The sequence below is a fragment of the Chiloscyllium punctatum genome, chromosome 22 (assembly GCF_047496795.1).
Source record: "Chiloscyllium punctatum isolate Juve2018m chromosome 22, sChiPun1.3, whole genome shotgun sequence".
NCBI classification, from domain to species: Eukaryota; Metazoa; Chordata; class Chondrichthyes; order Orectolobiformes; family Hemiscylliidae; genus Chiloscyllium; species Chiloscyllium punctatum.
The window spans coordinates 75,137,031-75,158,227 of NC_092760.1; the positions used below are offsets into that span (position 1 = coordinate 75,137,031).

The 21,197-nt window shown below is 40.3% G+C and overlaps 1 protein-coding gene across 8 annotated transcripts in view; it reads right to left on the minus strand.

The window, feature by feature from the left end:
• Positions 1–21,197, minus strand: part of LOC140493786 (leucine-rich repeat-containing protein 4C-like) — a 991,485-nt gene that overhangs the window by 694,141 nt on the left and 276,147 nt on the right. The gene's annotated exons all lie outside the window — the stretch shown is intronic.

The following is a 21,197-nucleotide window of genomic DNA, read 5'->3' on the forward strand; positions in this document are numbered from 1 at the left end:
TTACAGGGGAAGAGGTGCAGGACATCTTAAAACATAAAGGTGGATACATTCCCAGCACCTGATCAGGTGTACTCAGTGGGAAGCTAGGAAATGATTGCTGGGCCCCTTGCTGAGGTATTTGTATCAGTGATGGCCACAGATGTGGTGCCAGAAGACTAGAGGCTAGCAAACATGGTGCCACTATTTAACAAACGTGGTAAGGAAACATCAGGAAACTATAAACTGGTGAACCTGATGATCAGTGGTGGGGAAGTTGTTGGAGGACATTCTGAGGGACAGGACTTACATGTAATTGGAAAGGCAAGGGCTGATTATGCATAGTCAACTTGGCTTTGTTTGTGGGAAATCGTGTCTCACTACCTAGATTGAGTTCTCTTGAAGAAGTAATGAAGAGGATTGAAGAGGGCAGAGCGGTGGACGTGATCTCGATAGACTTTAGTGAGGTAAAATCACTTGGAATAAAGGGAGAACTAGCCATGTGGATACAGTACTGCTCAAAGGTAGAAGACAAAGGGTGGTGGTGGAGGGGTAATTTTCTGACTGGCGGCCTGTGACCAGTGGTGTGTGACAAGGATTGGTGCTGGGTTCATTGCTTTTAGATAAATGATTTGGGTGTGGACATAGGAGGTATATTTAGTAAGTTTGCAGATGACACCAAAATTGGAGATATAGTGTTCAGCGAGGGGGTCGCCTCAGAGTACAAAGAGATCTTGATCAGATGGGCCGATAGGCCAAGGGGTGGCGGATGGAGTTTAATTTAGATAAATATGATGTGCTGCATTTTGGAAAGGCAAATCAGGCCAGGACTTATACACTTAATGGTCAGATCCTGGGGTGTGTTGCTGAATAAAAAGACCTTGGAGTGCAGGTTCATAGTTCCTTGAAAGTGGAGTCGCAGGTACATAGGATAGTGAACAAGGCATTTGGTATGCTTGCCTTTACTGGTCAGGATGTGGAGGTGCCGGCATTGGACTCGGGTGGACAAAGTTAAAAAAATCACAGAACACCAGGTTATAGTCCACTCTAAAAGATGAAAGATTTAACAGCAATCTCGGTGTATTCAATATATCGTATCAGTTGTATGACACTATGATCTTTTGCTATAAATTCTGTGTCCTACAATCCTGCTCCACTCAATACTTTATGAAGGAACAGCGCTCCCAAAGCTTGTACTTCCAAATAAATCTGTTGGACTATAACCTTGTTGTGTGATTTTTAACTTTATTGGTCAGTGCATTGAGTATAGGAGTTGGGAGGTCATGTTGCAGCTATACAGGTCATGGGTTAGGCCAGTCTCCCTGCTGTAGAAGGATGTTAAAATAGAATAAGATCCAGACAATTTGGAAACAAGCAATTCAGCCCAATGAGTCCACACTGACCTCGTCGAAGACTATCCCACCCAAACTCAACCCCTACCCTCTCCCTGTCACCCTGCATTTCCCATGGCTAAACTCACATATCCCTGAACAACATGGGTAATTTCACATGGCCAATCCGTCTGACTTTCACATCTTTCGATGTTGTGAAACTTGAAAGTCTTCAGAAAAGATTTACAACAATGTTGCCAGGGTTGGAGGATTTGAGTTGTAAGGAGAGGCTGAATAGGCTGACACTGGTTTTCCCTTAGCATCAGAGGCTGAGGGGTGACCACATAGATGTTTATAAAATCATGAGGGGCACGGATAGGGTAAATAGTCCAGGTATTTTTCCTGGGGTGGGGGAGTTCAAACCTAGAGGGCATAGGTTTACGGTGAAAGGACAAAGATTTAAAAGGGACCTAAGGGGCAACATTTTCATGCAGAGTGTGGTGCATGTATGGAATGAGCTGCCAGAGGAAGTCTTGTAGGCTGGTACAATTACAACATTTAAAAGGCATCTGCATGGGTACATGAATAGGGAGTGTTTAGAGGGATAAGGATCAAATGCTGGCAAATGGGGCTAGATTAATTTAGGATATCTGGTTGGTATGGACATGTTGGCTCAAAGGGTCTGTCTCCATATGTCCAGTTCTGTAACTCTGACTCGATATCCATTCAAGTCGAGAACTATCAGATGTCACAAGGTCCATCTTCTCATGGAGAGTCACTCACCTCTAGTACAAGTCTAGAGCAGCGAGAAGGGGACATGAAAAGTCCTTGGTTGGTAGGATTAGGGAAAACCCTAAGGCTTTCTATAGGTATGTCAGGAATAAAAGGATGACTAGGGTAGGGTCCAGTCAAGGATAGTAGTGGGAAGTTGTGCGTGGAGGCAGAGAAGATTGGAAAGACACTAAATCAATACTTTTCGTCATTATTCACTCAGGAACAGGACGTTGTTCCTGATGTGAATATTGAGTCACAAGTGATTAGAATGGATGGCTTTGAGGTATGTAGGGAAGAGGTCCGGGGAATACTGGAAAGGGTGAATATAGATAAGTCCCCTGGGCCTGATGGCATTTATCCTAGGATCCTCTGGGAAGCTAGGGAGGAGATAGCGGAGCCATTGGCCTTGATTTTTATGTCGTCGTTGTCTACAGGAATAGTGCCAGAAGACTGGAGGATAGCAAATGTTGTCCCCTTGTTCAAGAAGGGGAGTAGGGACAGCCCTAGTAACTATAGGCCAGTGAGTCTCACTTCTGTTGTGGGCAAAGTCTTAGAGAGAATTGTAAGGGATAGGATTTATGAACATCTGGATAGGAATAATGTGATCAAGGATAGTCAGCATGGTTTTGTGAAGGGCAGGTCGTGCCTCACAAACCTTGTTGAGTTCTTTGAGAAGGTGACTAAGGAAGTGGACGAGGGTAAAGCAGTAAATGTGGTGTATATGGATTTTAGTAAGGCGTTCGATAAGGTACCCCATGGTAGGCTACTGCAAAAATTACGGAGGTATGGCATTGAGGGTACATTAGAGGTTTGGATTAGGAATTGGCTGGCTGGAAGGAGACAGAGGGTAATAGTTGATGGTAAAGGTTCATCTTGGAGTGCAGTTACTAGCAGTGTTCCACAAGGATCTGTTTTGGGACCATTGCTGTTTGTCATTTTTATAAATGACCTGGAGGAGGGGCTTGAAGGCTGGGTGAGCAAGTTTGCAGATGATACGAAAGTTGGTGGAGTGGTGGACAGCGAAGAAGGATGTGGCAGGTTACAGTGGGATATAGATAAGTTGCAGAGCTGGGCAGAAAGGTGACAAATGGAGTTCAATGTAGCTAAGTGTGAAGTCATTCACTTTGGTAGGAGTAACAAGAAGATGGATTACTGGGCTAATGGTAGGCTACTTGGAAGTGTGGATGAGCAGAGGGATCTTGGTGTCCATGTACACAGATCTCTGAAAGTTGCCACCCAGGTAAATAGTGCTGTGAAGGCGGCATATGGCGTACTGGGCTTTATTGGTATAGGAATTGAGTTCCGGAGTCCTGAGGTCATGTTGCAGTTGTATAAGACTCTGGTGTGGCCTTATCTGGAGTATTGTGTACAGTTTTGGTCGCCATACTATAGGAAGGATGTGGAGGCACTGGAACGGGTGCAGAGGTGGTTTACCAGGATGTTGCCTGGCATGGTAGGAAGATCGTATGAGGCACTTGGGGCTGTTCTCATTGGAGAAAAGAAGGTTTGGGGAGATTTGATAGAGGTGTACAAGATGATTAGGGGTTTAGATAGGGTTGACAGTGAGAGTGAGCTTTCTCCGCGTATGGAGTCAGCTGTTACTAGGGGACACAGCTGTAAATTAAGGGGAGGTTAGTATAGGACAGATGTTAGGGGTAGATTCTTTACTCAGCGGGTTGTGAGTTCATGGAGTGCCCTGCCAGTATCAGTGGTGGACTCTCCCTCTTTATGGTCATTCAAGCGGGCATTGGATAAGCATATGGAGGTTATTGGGCTAGTGTAGGTTAGGTAGGCCTCGGTCGACGCAACATCGAGGGCCGAAGGGCCTGTACTGCACTGTATTTTTCTATGTTTTATGTTCTAAGTCACCAGAATGTGTAATGAAATGGACATGCACTGCAAGCACCGAAAGCCTTCTTTACTGCAAGCTCAAGTTCTGGAGATTGCTGATGTAATGACCTTTCAAGGTAACTGGGTCTAGCAGGACCTGTCTTCAGACCACTCCTGGGAGCTGTCTGCTTGTTATTAGAGTCCGGAGAGCAATTTTTCACCAATTTCTTTTCTCTGATTTTTCACCTTTTGCAGAACTTCAAGGTAATTGGGAGGGGTTATATGGTGTTGGATAGTGGATTGAGGCAATGGTATGGAAAAGATATAACATGATGATGCACAGGCTGGACGGGGTAAGGTAATATCAGACTCAAGTGTCACGTATAGACTAATAACTCACTAGCATGGCTCCCATGAGGACAGAGAGGCAACAAGTTTGATCATGTGATCACAATTTTCCTCACACCTAAATTAATATAAAGCAACCCTCCCCATCAACCCAGCAGGACATTTTTTTCATTGTCCCCAAGTGCGGACTTTGAAAATATATGGGAGAGAAGGATTTCGTGGGAAAACAATACAGAAAACAAGCACTAATTTAGTCACATCCTCACCATAGTAACACTGTGCTTTGACTCATCTGCAATATGCCAAAAGCAGGTTTGTCAGGGCTCAGGCTAAAGCAATAAGTCTAAGCGTTTCAACTCACTCTTACGCCCACTCGTGTGCTTTTCATGGCATTTAGAACCGTGACTGAAAATTACAAATTTCATGCCGACTTGGTGCTAAATTTAAATTGCAGGTCGACGTACAAACAATTGCAGAAGTAGTTTTAGGACTTTGTCTTAACCAAGGTATTTGACTCTTTCATGGCTTATATTTCCCTGTGTTTTTCAAGAACAAAGAGATCCTAACAAAGATCAAATATGTTGTTTGTCAGAGACCCACTAACAACGCAAATGATAAAAAAAATCCTTCTACTTGTAAAAATGAAGGAAACCATAATGTGCTAGGATTCCACACAAATCTGTTGCATAATGTACATGGAAAAGACAGGTGCAAATGGCAGTGTGTCACTCTCCTGAGCAGTGAGTTAGTGAATATTCTTCACTCTCATCAGTTTGGTTTCAGAAGCCATGGAGAATGTCCTGTTGATTCGCTCTGTAATTACACAAGTCATCTTTTGGTCCATCATTTAATCGCAAGCCTCCAAGCAGCTAAACAGTAATGTTTAACATCAACAATTAAGCTGGTCTGAAAGGTTATCAAAATATCAATGGAGCTAAATACAGCTGCAGCCAAACCTGCAGAAAATTGTCACTTTGTGAAGGATAACACCTAATTAAATCTAACCTCTTGTATTTTCTATATATTTGCTAACAATCTGTCATGTTGATTGAGACCATTTAAGATATTATTCTGATAATGACATAATTTTTGGCTTGTCAATCAATTTTAAAATATAAGAGTTTCATTCAGTCAGCAACTTGCTTTGTTGCTTGACTACAGAAGTTGACTATTGCTTAAAGAAGAGACATGCTGTTGAAATTCTTATTTTTTTTTTCTCTTTATTCTTGACTTGACTAGAGCATTGCTGGCAAAGCAAATGTTTGTTGCCCATAGAACACAGAACAGTACAGCACAGTAACAGGCCCTTCAGCCCGCCATGTCTGTGCTAACCATGATGCCATTCTAAACCAATCCCTACTCCCTACACATGGTCTGTATCCCTCTATTCCATGTCTGTCTACTTATCATTAATTGTTACTAAACTGAGAAGCTTCTAAGGGCATTGCAGGAGACCATATTGCTTTTAGTAGGAGACCATATTGCTTTTGGCTAAGTGTCACACATGGACTAGACTGGCGAGGACAGAACATTGAAAGGAATTTACTGAACCAAATAGGTTTTTAAGACAATCAACATTAGTTTTATGACCACCATCAACGGGACTAACTTTCAGTTCCAGAATTATTAACTTGCATTGATCAGAACAAATACTTCAAGCTGAATTTCAAATAATCTTAATAATTTATACCAGAGGAATAAGTATGAACAAATCAACTCGGATTCCAAATGGAACAGCTTAAACAACAACTCATATGGTAAGGCAAATCAGAGCAGGGCCTACACACTTAATGGTAAGTCCTGGGATGCATTGGAGACCATGGAGTGCAGGTCCATAGTTTATTGAAAGTGAAGCCACAGGTAGATAGATTAGATTACTTACAGTGTGGAAACAGGCCCTTCGGCCCAACAAATGCACACCATCCCGCCGAAGTGTAAGCCACCCAGACCCATTCCCCAACATTTACCCCTTCACCTAACACTACGGGCAATTTAGCTTGGCCAATTCACCTAACCTGCACATTTTTGGACTGTGGGAGGAAACCGGAGCACCTGGAGGAAACCCACGCAGACACAGGGAGAATGTGCAAACTCCACACAGACAGTCGCCTGAGACAGGAATTGAACTCAGGTCTCTGGTGCTGTGAGGCAGCAGTGCTAACCACTGTGCCACCATGCTGCCCATAAGGATAGTGAAGATGATGTTTGGTACGCTTGCCTTTATTGGTCAGTGTATTGAATATATGAGTCATACTGCGGCTGTTCAGTACGTGGGTTAGGCCACTTTTGGAATACTGCATTCAATTTTGATTTCCTTGCTTTAAGAAGGATGTTGTGAAACTTGAGAGGGTTCAGAAAAGATTTCCAAGGATGTTGCCAGAGTAGGATGGTTTGAGCTATAGGGAGAGGCTAAATAGACAGAGGCTGAGGGGTGACCTTATAGAGGTTTATAAAGTCACGAGCGGCATAGATAGGGTGAATAGCCAAGATCTTTTCCCCAGGGTAGCAGACTCGAAAACTAGGTTAAAGGTTAGAGGGGAAAGATCTAAAAGGGACTTAAGGGGCAACTTTTTCAAGCAGAGGGTGGGGTGTGCATCTGTCAGAGGAAGTAGTGGAGGCTGGTACAATTACAGCATTTAAAAGGCATCTGGATGGGTAAATGAATAGGAAGGGTTTAGAGGGAGATAAGCCAAATGATGGCAAATGGGACTAGATTAGTTTAGGATATCTGGCTGGCATGGAAGGGTCTGTTTCCATGCTGTACAGCTCTATGAATCTCTGACTCTGAGTCTCTGCTTATGTAATCAGCAAAATTTTAGATGTTTACAACAAACTTATAAGTGTTGGGTTTTTTTCCTTTTTACATAATTCATTTTCTCTTTCTATTTCTGAACTAGTTCCTTGTCTGAACATAGCCACCATCATGAAATTCAAGAAATGTAAGCATAGAAAAGTACATTAAAAAAAGAAAACACTTTGGAAAGCAATTCAATGGACTCATGCCATATTTCACAAGCATCTATAGTCAAACTGAATGTAACCGAAAACTCTTCACTTGAATTTTCTTGTAGCTAGACCCATCAAGGCAGGAAATTCAACACATCCTAGGAAAAGCAATTCACTGCTTTGTCACTCCATATGCCAGTTTATATATCCATTTCATTTTCCATTGCCATCCCATGGTTTCATTGTGTACTATTTACAAGCTGCACTGCATCAGTACCAAGGCTATTTCAGCAACTCATCTAAAATCTACAAACTCTATTGCCTGGAAGGGAAAAGGCTTTAAGGTAACATCATCACTTCTTGGTCTCTCACACACAATCTAAACCTGGACAAATGTCACTAATTCCTTCAGTATCGTTGGGTTAAACCTTGGAACTCCCCCATCTAATGTGTATTTCCAGAGTGCCATCACCACAAAAACACAACAATGGTACAAATTGCTAACTCCTGACCACTATCTCAAGGGCAACTGGAAGTCGACAATAAATGTAAATTTTGACAGCAATGGCGATATCCTAAGAATAAACTAAAAAGAAAGTCAGTCTCTTTTTCACAATAGTACATTATAGATAGAAATAAAAAAAACATCAGGAGGGCAATGTGATGATATTATGGCTTTAAGAGATGTATTTTGTCTTTTGTCTTTTGTTTTTAGTGAAGAGATGTTGAGATAGAGGTAAGGAGCAGTCTGTTTCAAGCCAATAAAGTAAATCGTTTGTAAGGCCTTTTTTTAAAAGTTGGAACAATATAAGTAGCATAAATGGGTGGAATCAGACGCCCACAGAACCATGGCTTTCAGTAGTTGTTGGGTTTTTTTGGAAGCTGTTTGTTAAAGCTGCCACATCTCCCTCTCTTTGCTACAGCTAACAGCTTAGCTTCTCTCTGCTGCTAGAATTGCATGTGAGACAAATCTATTTTACTCAGTCTGCCTTTGCCAGAGCTGCATTTTATGGGATGTTCCGGCTATATTGGAACAGCTGCTGTTCAGTAGTTATATAATCTATTATTCTGTTAAGTTTTCCAATGCAGTTAAAGTTAGACCAATTCTTCTTTCTTATGTTTGTATTTTAACTGTAGAGTAAGGATAAAGCATGTTTTACTTAAAGTTAAGTAGTATAACCAATTGAATTACATCTAGAACACAGCACCTTACACTTGCCTTTAAATAAGAAAAGGTTTGGGTCCAATTATATCCGAGATATATTTGAAGGGGATTTGTTCTGGTCCATAACAAATTGGGAGCTCTTGTCAGAATCAAACCTACAATTCCAGGCTGGGTTTAGGATTATTAGACTCAAAGACAGTGAGTGGTATGTGTTAGGTATATATTTTTATTCTTTGGGTATTGTACTCAGTTGGTTTAAGCAGGGTGTGCCTTGTGTAGCAATGGCTCTTTAAGTCACTAAGAGTTTCCTGGGGGTGTTTTACAGCAAGTGAGCTAGGCAAAGCTTTTTGGACTGACAAATAAGTTGAAGTTGAAGTTGCCTGTGTCTGTGGGAAAAAGTGAAATAGTGGCAGCAAGAACTCTGCAATTACAATTGTCAGGAACACAACAGAATCATCGCGATTGGCTAAAATTCAATTGCAAATTAAGCAGCTTGAATGTGAAAAGACAATTAAACAGTTTGAATCATGATTAAAAGCAGAGGAGAAAGAAGAATAAATGAAGGCCCTAGTAGAGGGAGTAAGAAAGGGGTTTTGAATTTCAGAAATTGGCATGATAGAGGAAAGTTGACTTAAAATGGTGAAGATCAACTAGGCAAAAGTGAGGACTGCAGATGCTGGAGATTAGAGTCGAGAGTGTGGTGCTGGAAAAGTACAGCAGGTCAGGCAGCATCTGAAGAGCAGGACAGTTGACATTTCGAACAAAAGCCCTTCATCAGGAAGGCCTTCCTGATGAAGGGCTTTTGCCCGAAATGTCAACTGTCCTGCTCTTCAGATGCTGCCTGACCTGCTGTGCTTTTCCAGCACCACACTCTCGACTTAAAATGGTGAAGGTAGAAAATAGGAGTAATGATGGGGACAGTGATGAAGAGCAAACCCATCACAGCCAAAGGCCTGTGGCGACCTGTTTAAATATGCCCAACCATTACCAAAGTTTGATGGGAAGGTTGTCAAAGCCTTTTTCATTTCATTTGGGAAAGTGGCTGAACAGATAAAATGGCCTGTAACCATGAGCTTATAATTGATTCAAACAAAATTTGTCGGTAGAGCTGGTGAGCTTTTTGCACCACTATCAGGGTAGGTATCTGGTGAAAATGGTGAGGTGGTAAAAAAACCATCTTATGTGCATATGAACTAGTGCTAAAAATCTATAGACGCTTCAGGAATCTAAGAAGGGAATCTGGTCAAAAGTACATAAAGTATGAAAGGATCAAACAAATTAATTTTGATAAGTGAATAAGGGCGTTGAAAATAGAGCAGACATATGACACTCTGAGAGAGACAATTATATTGGAAGAGTTCAAAAATTCATTTCCTGAAGCAATGAACACTCATGTAGAAGAGCAGAGAGTGAAAACAGCAAGGTAACAAAGCAGAAATGGCAGATGATTATGAGTTAGTTGATAAATCAAAGTTTGGTTTCCGACATTCATTTCAATCTGTGAGGGATAGAAATTAGGGAAAAGAGAAATCCTCAGCTAGTAAAGGAAAAGGAGATCTCATTGAAGAAAGTTTATCTCAGGTTAAAAAAGAAATCCATGAGGGGCAAACAAAAGTAAAATTAAAAAAAACTCAGGTATTTACACTGCAATAAAGTAGGACACATGAAGTTGCAGTGTTGGTGGTTTAAGAAAAGCACTAGAAAAAAAGATAAGCCATACAGGGGTTTATTAACGTGGTAAAGGAGATCCCAGTGAAAGTTAAAGAGCTGCAAAAGAATGTAAAGCTTGTTCAGGAATTGGTTAAGAAGAACCAGATCTCTATAAACAATTTGCCTGTGTGGGTAAGGTTGACTCATGTGTACCAAGAGGATCAGGTAAAGAAATCAAAATACTAAGAGATACAGGAGCAAGTCAATCTTTGATAGTGAGAGATAAGCAGGTGTGTACTGTGGAAGCAGTATTTTCAGAAAAGTTGGTATAATGTAGAAATCATGGGGAGAATTGTAGTGTCCCATTGTATAAGGTGAGGTTGGAGAGTCCAGAGAAGAGTGATGAAGTGTTGGGATAGGAGTTATAGAGAAATTCACTGTTCCAGAAATACAGTTTATCCTCAGGAATGAAATAGCTGGATCTCAGGTGGAATGATGCATACTGTGGTTAAAAAGCTGGGAGAAAATCAGGCAACTGATATTTTACAGGAAATCCATCCTGGAACTTTTCCTGACCATGTTGTAACAAGGTCACAACAAAGACACAGGTTGAAACAGTAAGAGAAATCATGAGCAAGCTAAATTTCAATTATCAGGAGCTATGTTTGATCAAATGGTTGCGAAAAAACAAGAACATGTGGAGAACAAGGTGGATAGTAGCTGAATTACAACAGAAAGATGAAAGAAATAAAGTAATTGCATTAAAAAAAAACACATATAGAAGGGGCTGAGTGTATCCCAGAACATTATCATCTTTAAAATGAAGTATTGATGAGGAAATGGAGACTAATACATATTCAGGTGGAAGAGAAATGGGTAGAGGATCATCATGTGATCATCTGTGGGTTACAGAAAAAAGGTGTTGCAGGCAGCAGATGAGGTACAAGTTGGAGGCCATTTGGGAGTAAGGAAAACGCCAACTAAAACATAAAAAACACTTTTGTTAGCCTTGACTACACAGAGATGAGGTTGAATTTTACTGGACATGTCATAAATGTCAGGTAATAGGAAAACCTCAGGCAGTGATAAAACCAACACCGTTAATATCTATTCCAACATTTGAGAAAGGAGTCTCAATTGATCACCCCTCTCTAAAACAAAAAGTGGGAATCAAAATTCTTTACAATAATGGATGTGTCGATTAGATTTCCAGAGGCCATTCCATGACCCAAAACCATGGTTTGAAGGACTGCAGAAGAGTTACTCAAATTTTTACCACATACAGACTACCCACAGACATACAATCAAATCAAGGGCCAATTTTACATCAAAATTAACCAAGGAAGTTATGGATAGCCTATGAGTAAAACAATTTAAATCAAAATGTACCATCCAGAAATGCAAGGAACATCAGAATGGTGGCATCAAATTTTAAAGACCGTGTTGAGGGCTCATAGTAATGACATCCAAAGGATTGGGATTAACAAATTCTATTTGTATGTTTTGCAATTAGGGATGCACCTAATGAATCAAATAAATTCAGTCCACTTGAATTATTTTTTGGACATGAAGTGGCTATTGAGGGAGTGCAGCGTAGGTTCACGAGGTCAATTCCTGGAATGGCGGGACTACCTTACACTGAAAGACTGGAGCGACTGGGCTTGTATACCCCTGAGTTTAGAAGATTGAGAGGGGATCTGATTGAGACATATAAGATTATTAAAGGATTGGACACTCTTGAGGCAGGAAACATGTTTCCACTGATGGGTGAGTGCCGAACCAGAGGACACAGCTTAAAAATAGGGGGTAGACCATTTAGGACAGAGATGAGGAGAAACTTCTTCACCCAAAGAGTGGTGGTATGTGGAATGCTCTGCCCTAGAGGGCAGTGGAGGCCCAGTCTCTGGATTCATTTAAGAAAGAGTTGGTTAGAGCTCTCAAGGATTATGGAGATAAGGCAGGAACAGGATACTGATTAAGGATGATCAGCCATGATCATATTGAAGATGTCCAGGCTCGAAGGGCAGAATGGCCTACTCCTGCGCCTATTGTCTATTGTCTATTGTCTAAGACAACTGAATTTAATGAAGGAAAAATTAGTAAGGTTAAGTCAGAATCAGAAACCACATTTTTGTACTATGTGTCAAATTTTAGGGGAAGATCAAGTGAAGTGAGTTGGTTAGATGGCATTTGGAAATAGCTTGGTATGTGATGGACATGAATTAGATAAGAAATCAAAACTTGGTAGTTTTACTGGAGGAGACAAAATTCAAGTATTACTGTCAATGGGAGGTTAATCTTGAAAAGCATGATTTAATGGGCCTCACCAAATTGAAAGGGAATCGAGTGAGATTAATTATTTGATAAGAATGCCAAATAAAAGAAAAACTCACAGAATGTGTCCTATGAAATGGTGTGTTGGTAGGGAAGCAAAGTAAAAGGAGAATGTGGTACTTATTACAGCTTGGAGTGAAGAACCATATCCAGATTATTTGAATTGGATATTCCTCCAATTAAACTGGATAATAACAATAAAATTGGGATAAATTATTGAGTTAACTTCCAGAGAAAAATCAAAATGACCTGAAGGAGTTATTCCAATCACATGAAAGAGATATGTGGGAATAAGCTGGGAAATACTGACATGATTGTGCATGATATAGATATAGGAAATGTTGTTCCAGTTTTAAGAGTCAGAGAGTCATAGAGTCATAAAGATGTATAGCATGGAAACAGACCCTTCGGTCCAACCCGTCCATGCCGACCAGATATCCCAACCAATCTAATCCCACCTGCCAACAACCGGCCCATATCCCTCCAAACCCTTCCTATTCATATACCCATCCAAATACCTCTTATATATTGCAATTGTATCAGCCTCCACCACTTCCTCTGGCAGCTCATTCCATACATGTACCCACCTTCTGAGTGAAAAAGCTGCCCCTGAGGTCTCTTTTATATCTTTCCCCTCTCACCCTAAACCTACGCCCTCTAGTTCTAGACTCCCAACCCCCAGGGAGAAGATGTTGCCTATTTATCCTATCCATGCCCCTCATAATTTTGTAAATCTCTATAAGGTCACCCCTCAGGCTCTGACGCTCCAGGGAAAACAGCCCCAGCCTGTTCAGCCTCTCCCTGTAGCTCAGATCCTCCAACTCTGGCAACATCCTTGTAAATCTTTTCTGAAACCTTTCAAGTTTCACAACATCTTTCCGAGAGGAAGGAGACCAGAATTGCACACAATATTCCAGTAGTGGCCTAACCAATGTCCTGTATGCCCGCAACATGACCTTCCAACTCCTGTACTCAGTTCTCTGACCAATAAAGGAAAGCATACCAAACACCTTCTTCATTATCCTATCTACCTGCGACTCAACTTTCAAGGAGCTATAAAGCTGCACTCCAAGGTCTCTTTGTTCAGCAACACTCCCTAGGACCTTACCATTACGTGAAGCAACATCCTTATAGACTTAACCCTCTAAAATTGGTACAGATTCAAAAAGAGATTGAAAGCATGCACAACAGCATTATAATTGAAGTGAGTTGCAGAGAATGGAGCTCACCTGTTGTGGTGGTACGAAACCAGGGTGGTCCCCAACATTTGTACGTCAATTGCCACAAACCAACGCAGTGTACAAAATCCCATGCAAGGACTGCACAAAACACTACATAGGACAAACAGAAAGACAGCTAACGATCCGTATCCATGAACACCAACTAGCCACAAAACGACACGACCAGCTTAGTAGCCACACACACAGATGACAAGCAACATGAGTTCGACTGAGACAACACTACTATCATAGGACAAGCCAAACAGAGAACAGCCAGGGAATTCCTAGAGGCATGGCACTCATCCACAGATTCTATCAACAAACACATCGACCTGGACCCAATATACCGGCCACTGCAGTGGACAGCTGGAACGGACAACCAGAAGCGGCAGAGACAAATCACTATAAATGCTGGAGAAAACAACACAAAAGCACTTCACAGGAGGCTCCCAAGCACTGAGGGTGTCACCGCGACAGGGGACGAAACGTCTGCAACACAAATTCCCAGTTCGGCGAACAGAACCACAACAACGAGCACCCAAGCTACAAATCTTCACATAAACTTTGAATCGCCACAAAATTAGAGCATCTACAAAATGTGATTTGGATCCTATTCCATAGCTGGAAGACTGCATTGAGGAGGTCGGTCAAGCAATATATATTTCAAAGCTGGACTTACTCAAAGGATACTGGCAGGTACATTTATCTAAGCGACCAAAGGAAATTTCAGCTTTCATGACACCAAATTAACTTCACGAGTTTAAAATTTTGTAACTTAGAGAAGAATATAGAATAGATTATCCTTTATTGTCATTTGGTATGAAAACGCACCAGCTGCATTTTAAAGGCTAACCAATTAAAGTCATTTCATGATTATTCAGTTGTGTTCACAGATGATCTGGTGATTTTTAATCACACATGGAAGGAATATTTGGAACTGTTCAATCAACTTCAGCAGGTGGGCTTGGTGAAAAACCTGGCTAAGAGGGTGTTCACAAAAACCCTAGTCACATTTCTGGGCCATGTCGTTGGACATGGACAAATGGCCTCAAGGTTTATAATAAAGGTTATTGGTGAGTTGCCCATACTACCGATGATGAAGAGGGAAGTATTACGATTCCTGGGACTGATTGATTTTTATCCAAAACTCGTACCAAATGTTAACAGCATGGTTGAAGAAGTAAAGAAAATTTCAGTAGATGGAGGCATGTCAGAAAACATTTGACAGCCTGAAAGCTGTGTTAACCACTGCCCCAGTGTTAGCCATGCTTAATGACACAAAGCCATTCAAATTGGCTATCAATGCAAGTGATGTGCGTTTTGGTGCTAGGAATAAGTAAGGAGTAAGATGCTGGAGATCAGAGTCGAGAGTGTGGTGCTGGAAAAGCACAGAAGGTCAGGCAGCATCCGAGGAGCAAGACAATCGATGTTTCGGGCATAAGGCCTTCATCAGGAGTTTTAGTGCTTTACTCTTACAAGCAGAGAAGAAAATAGAAAGACCTATTGGATATTTTTCCAGTAAGTTGAATATTCATCAACAGAAATATTCCACAATTGAGAAGGAGACCTTGAGTTTGGTATTGGCATTGCGACACTTTAAATATATGTTGCCGGTAATGTGTCTGAGACAATTATATATTCTGATCATAACCCCTTTGGAAAAATAAGATATAACTACCAGACTATTTAGATGGAGTTTATTGTTTCAGCCATTTAATTTTGAAATTATAGGTTGTTCCTTTATAACGTGTGTTTCAACAGTGCAAATTGGCTAAAACGTGATTGAAGATTTGTGGATATTGTTTGGATAATGCAAACTTTCAACTGAGTGGGTATAACAATTTCCTTCAGTGATCTTCTATGGCGCAATTTTCTCCAGCAGTTTTCTATAGCATGATTTTTAGTGCAAGGGTGCAGTGGAACACAGCTATTGCGTTTTAGCAGAACAATCTGTACACACTTGACAGGATAAGGGAACACAATTGTCAACGTGTCATGATGACTTTGATAAAGGAAAATGAAGCTATTTGGTGGAGGAAGAAATGGACTAAAATAGACTATATTGTTGAATGTTTGCTTGCTTAGAGTCAATGTAATGCATCAGTATTGTAATGTCCTAATAGCGTAAGACTAATGGTTTTTAAAAAGGAAGCATCTTTGTACATTGTTGGCTCATTTTTAAAAAAGGAGATGTGATGATATCATAGGTCTAAGAAGTGTATTTTTTCCTGCTGTCTTTTACGAAGTGAGGTTGAAACAGTACTACTGAGTGGTCTGTTACAAGCCAATAAAGTAAACAGCTTGTGATGCCTTGTGTTTTTTTTCCAAATTGGACTAAAAGAAGCAGTCTGAATAGGTGGAGTCAGGCTCCCATAGAACCAGGGCTTTCGTTTAACTTTCAGTAGTTGTTGGGCTTTTTTTGAAAGCAAGTTGTGCAAGCCGATACATCTCTCTCTCTTTGCTACAGCTAAAAACTTGGTTTATCTCTGCTGCTAGAAGTACATGCGAGACAAATCTATTTTACTGAATTTGCCTTTGCTAGGGGTGGATTTATGGGATGTTACTATATTGGAACAGTTGCTGTTTAGTAGATAAATAATCTATTAAGTTTTCTGAAACAATTAGACGAATTTTCCTATCTTTCGCTTGTTTCTTAACTATAGAGTAAGAATAAAGTGTGTTTTGCTTAAACCCAGGCAGTGTGACCAATCAAAATACATCGGATACATAGTACCTGACAGTTACCTTTAAATAAGAAAATGTTCCGGTCCAGGCTATCTCCTTGATACATTTGGAGGGGGTTTGGTCTGGTCCATAACAGTAAATTGATGTTTCAAACAATTACTTACAAAAGCATCAAAGAAAACTAAAGGGAAGATAAAAATAAAAAATGGTCAAATGTTCAATGAAACATTCCGTTCATGATACCCACCCTCTGCATTGCTCAGCCTCAAGCTATTCCAGTATCTGTTTAATAAGAAGAAAAAATTTGCTGAGGAAACTACAGTTTGGTTTCATTCTCCACAGTAAAGTTTTGATCTATGATTTAGCATACTGTGCACGTTCACATTTCTATTCAGAGTTCTTTATGAAATCTTCCATAAAATCTGAACTGCACATTGTTGCCATGCACAGGCAGTAACAGATGTTATCCATTGATAGGACAATTAGCTTCAACACCTGAGATCAGCAACAATAAAACAGTTTTCTTGGAAATTCTTTTCAGCCTGAGGTACTGAGGTAGAAGCACTATCTGTATCTGACAGTTTGTCCAAACAAACAGAGCAGTTTTTCAATAAACCTGTCAGTCATCAGTATTTTGTATGATAGTTTTCTTTCCTCATCTTTAGTTAGGCTGCGATAAACTTGCTAGCACAAAGGGAAAGCTCCAAAATGAACTGAGGACATGTTACACTCTGTTTGCCAGATTTGCAAGTGTGAAAGCCGCTTGTTGTCACGAAGTGAACTGATTGAAGACGTACAGAGTAAATATTGAAGAAGTTCAATGGTACACTTTAGTTAATAGGTCCTCTGCTAAACCAATTCAAAGTTAAATGCTGTCCACAAACCAACCACACAGAAAATCAGCAGTTCTAATGGACATTCTGACCACACAATGCTGAACTTTTCCATCTCAACAGCCCTAACAGCTCACTGATAGAAAGTGACTTGGAAGAGGACCAATAACTGCAGAAATCTTTTTTTTCCGAAAAGCTAATTTCAATAGCAACATTAAAATGTAACATTTTGCACAAAGCTTTATCTCTCCATCCATGTTATGCCACTGAACAGTCAGATAGATCATTGAATAGTGTTTAATACATAGTTTTGAAGATAAATCAATCATGTTAGTTAAGAAAATTATTTTGGTCTGACTGGAGTAATGTCAATCTACCTGTTTAATCAACTAATAATGCAGATTGAATGCTTGTGAGGGATAGGAAATGAAAAAGGGTATTTGACTCAAACATTTTGGATTTTGACAAGTTCATATTAAATTGGATAAATTCTGGTACCTGCGCAATATTATGTAACATTTGCAAGTAGAGGACATGTAAATATTACACTGATTATTAATGACAAATATAAACATAAATGATTGTTCTTCCTCTCTCCCAAGCCTCTACCCCATGAAAGAAACTATTCAAATGTTATTTTCTACTTATCAAGTCACTTTTGTTCATTGTGGGTGTTGCTGGCTGAACCAACATTTATTGCACGTCCCTAGTTGCCCTTGAGAAGATGGTAGTAGCTGCTGTCTTGAACTCTTGAGTCCACCTGAGGTGGGTTGATCCAAAATGCCATTAGGGAGGGAATTCCAGGATTCTGACCCAGCAACAGTAAATGAACAGCGATATATTTCCAAGTCAGGATAGGGAATGGCTTGGAGGGGAACTTGCGGGTGGTGGTATTCCCATGTTTCATCTGCCTTCGTCCTTCTAGATGGAAATGGTTGTGGGTTTGGATGATGCTGTCTGAGGAACTTTGGTGAATTTCTGCAGTGCATCTTGCAGAAAGTACATACTACTGTTACTGAGCATTGGTGATGGAAAGAGTAGATGTTTGTAGATGTGGTGCCAATAAAGTGAGCTGCTTTGGCTTGGATTATGTCAAGCTTCTTGAACGTCATTGGAGCTGCACCTATCCAGGCAAGTGGGGAGTATTCCACACCTCTCCTGACTTGTGCCTTGTAGATGGTGGACAGGTTTTCAGGAGTCAGGAGGTGCGTTATTCGCCGCAGTCCTCCTAGCCTCTGACCTGCTCTTGTAGCCACTGCGTTTATGCGGTGAGTCTAGTTGAGTTTCTGGTCAATGATGTTGATTGTGGGGATTCAGTGATGGTAACACCATTGAAAATTCAGGGGTTGGTGATTAATAGAAAGTAATGCATTGCATGTGGATGCATAATATTTCTGGGAATAAGAAGAGAAACTGATAAATTTGTGAGTGGCCATTCATGAAATATTGGTGGAAATCAGGAAGACAAACAAAATATTGGCCCTTGTTTCCAGGAGGTTGGAGAATAAGAGTAGGGAAGTCTACTCTATGTCTAAAGTACTGTGAGCAGTTTTGGTCCCCCTACTAAGGGAAAGATGTTATTTCTTTGGAAGCCGTTCAGAGAAGGCTCAGTGGGATGACCCATCAGACAATGAAGGGATTGTCTGATAAGCAAAGATTAAATGGACAGGGACTCTTCTAATTGGAATTTAAAAGGATGAGAGGTGATCTCATTTATATATATATATGTGGATTCTGGGGGCTTGACAAGGTAAATGCTGAGAAGATATTTCACCCTCACATGAGAGTCGAAGATGAGAGGGCATTATATTAGAATAAAGGGTGCCAAATTAAGACTGAGAAGAGGAGGAATTTCTTCTCTCAGAGGGTTGAGTGTCTTTGGAACTCCTTGACACACAGAGCTATGGATGCAGCATCCTTCTGTATATTTAAGACTGAGATAGATAGTTTGGGGATTATCAAGGGTTGGAAAATGCAGGCAAGTGGGTGTGAAGAATGTTGGATCAGCTAAAATCTTATTGAATGGTGGAACAGGCTTGAGGGGCTAAATGGCCCACTCCTGTTCCTATTTATTTGATTCTTATTAAAATTTTATCCAATTACACTTGAGAAAGCCTATTTATTTCCATGCTAGTACATTTCCAATTCTGCATTGTTGTTCACGTACACACCTTAGAGGGAAATCAAAAAATAATTTTAAATTCAAGAATTTTGACGAGTGGATTTCAGAATTGATGGATTTATTTTCAAAGGCATGGGAATAGATAAAGACAATATGACTGGCTTTTTAAGATCAATTATTTAACTGCACCCATTCCTCCCTATCAAAAACATCACAGTAAGCCTGCTCCTCTGCTGAAGAAATCATTCACAAAGATCGGCAGCATAATAGAAACAATGGTAACAGAGCTGATTTAATTGAAAAGGAAAACCATTCCCTCTAATGTCGATATTTTGTACATAGACATGGATAATACACATGTGTGACATCCTCATGCATTTCATTTCAATGAGCAGTTATGACCATGAGATGACAGCAGAATAGATAATATTTATGAATCATTGCAGCAGTGAAAGAGTCATATTGTGTTGAGAGATATTCAAAGAATAAGTGTATGGTAGAAAAATTTGAGGAAAGGGAATGAAAACACTGGAGCTATGTAAATGCACCACATGAGAGACTGGAATGATGGGGAGAAATCTTCAATATTGGTAAAAATGATAGATAAGCAATTCACAAAGCATTTGGGGCCAAGGACTTTGTAAGTAAAGTCAAAGAGTATAAAAGCCAGGCAGGTCTGCTGAATCTGTGTAAAACATGAGTTTGGAGCTGCTGGTGTACCTTGTCCAGTTGTGGGCTGCACACTTTAGCAGCAGCATGGACTTTGGAGAGGGTTTGGAAGTGACTTGCCAGAATGGTTGCAAGGATGAGAGATTACAGTTACAGTAGGTACACTGCAGAAGCGGAGATGTTTTCCTCAGAACAGAGGTGGCTAAGAGAATTTTTGACAGCAATGTTTAAAATCATTGATGTTTATTCAGTATAAGCAAAGAAAAAACATTTGCAGTATGTGAAGGAATGGTAATAAGACAGCACGGGTTGAAGATAAGTTTCAAAAAGACAAGAGGCTACATCTCTTTTATGCAACAGGTGGTTAGAATTTAAAATGGAAAAAGATTTACTAATACTCTCCAAAAGGGAATTAAAGGGAAACAAGTTAAGGGATGTGAAAAAGTACTGTGGGACTGGGACAAACTGGATAAAACTGTCAGCAGAGACTTAGTGAACTGAATGACCTCCTTGTGAATTGCATTATTCAAGGATTCCAAGATGTAGGATGAAATTTTTAACCATCCTGTATGGAATCAATTTGACATGTAGTAATGCATCAAGATTGTCTTCACAAATAACTGAGTGAGGCACGGAAATGTTCACTTTTTCAAATGAACAATTATCTCAGTTAAAAATTACATTAAGTGAACTATTGTTGATCATATTTGCATATTTAGAGAAAATGGGTTGAATAAACTGTACTTCCATTGTTAATTACCATTGCCAAACTCAATTAAATGGAGGAAAAAGGACACATTCATATTTAAAACTGCTAGCAAGAGTGCCTTTTATTTCAAAATATGTGTCTGGAAAACTGATTTAAATCTTCTTAAGAGGTTGCATTAAATAGTGGATATGGTACAAAACACAGGCTTATTTTTCTTTGATTCACTCGTGGGATGTGGGAGTCCCTGGCTGGCCAGAATTTATTGCCTATTCCTGGATGCAACTGAGAAGGTGGTGGTGAGCTGGCTTCTTGAATCGCTGCAGTACACATGATATAGGTAGTCCCACAATGCAGGATTTTGACCCAGCAACACTGAAGGAATGGCAATATATTTCCAAATCAAGATGGTGAGTGGATTGGAAGGGAACTTGCAGGTGGTGATGTTCCCATATATTTGTTGCCCTTTCCCTTCTAGGTGGAAGTGGTCACGGATTTGGAAGGTGCTGTCCAAGAATTTTTGGTGTACAGTGCATCTTGTAGATAGTTCTGACCACTACTAGTTAGCATCATAGATAGTTAAAATCATATATAGAATCCCCAAGTGG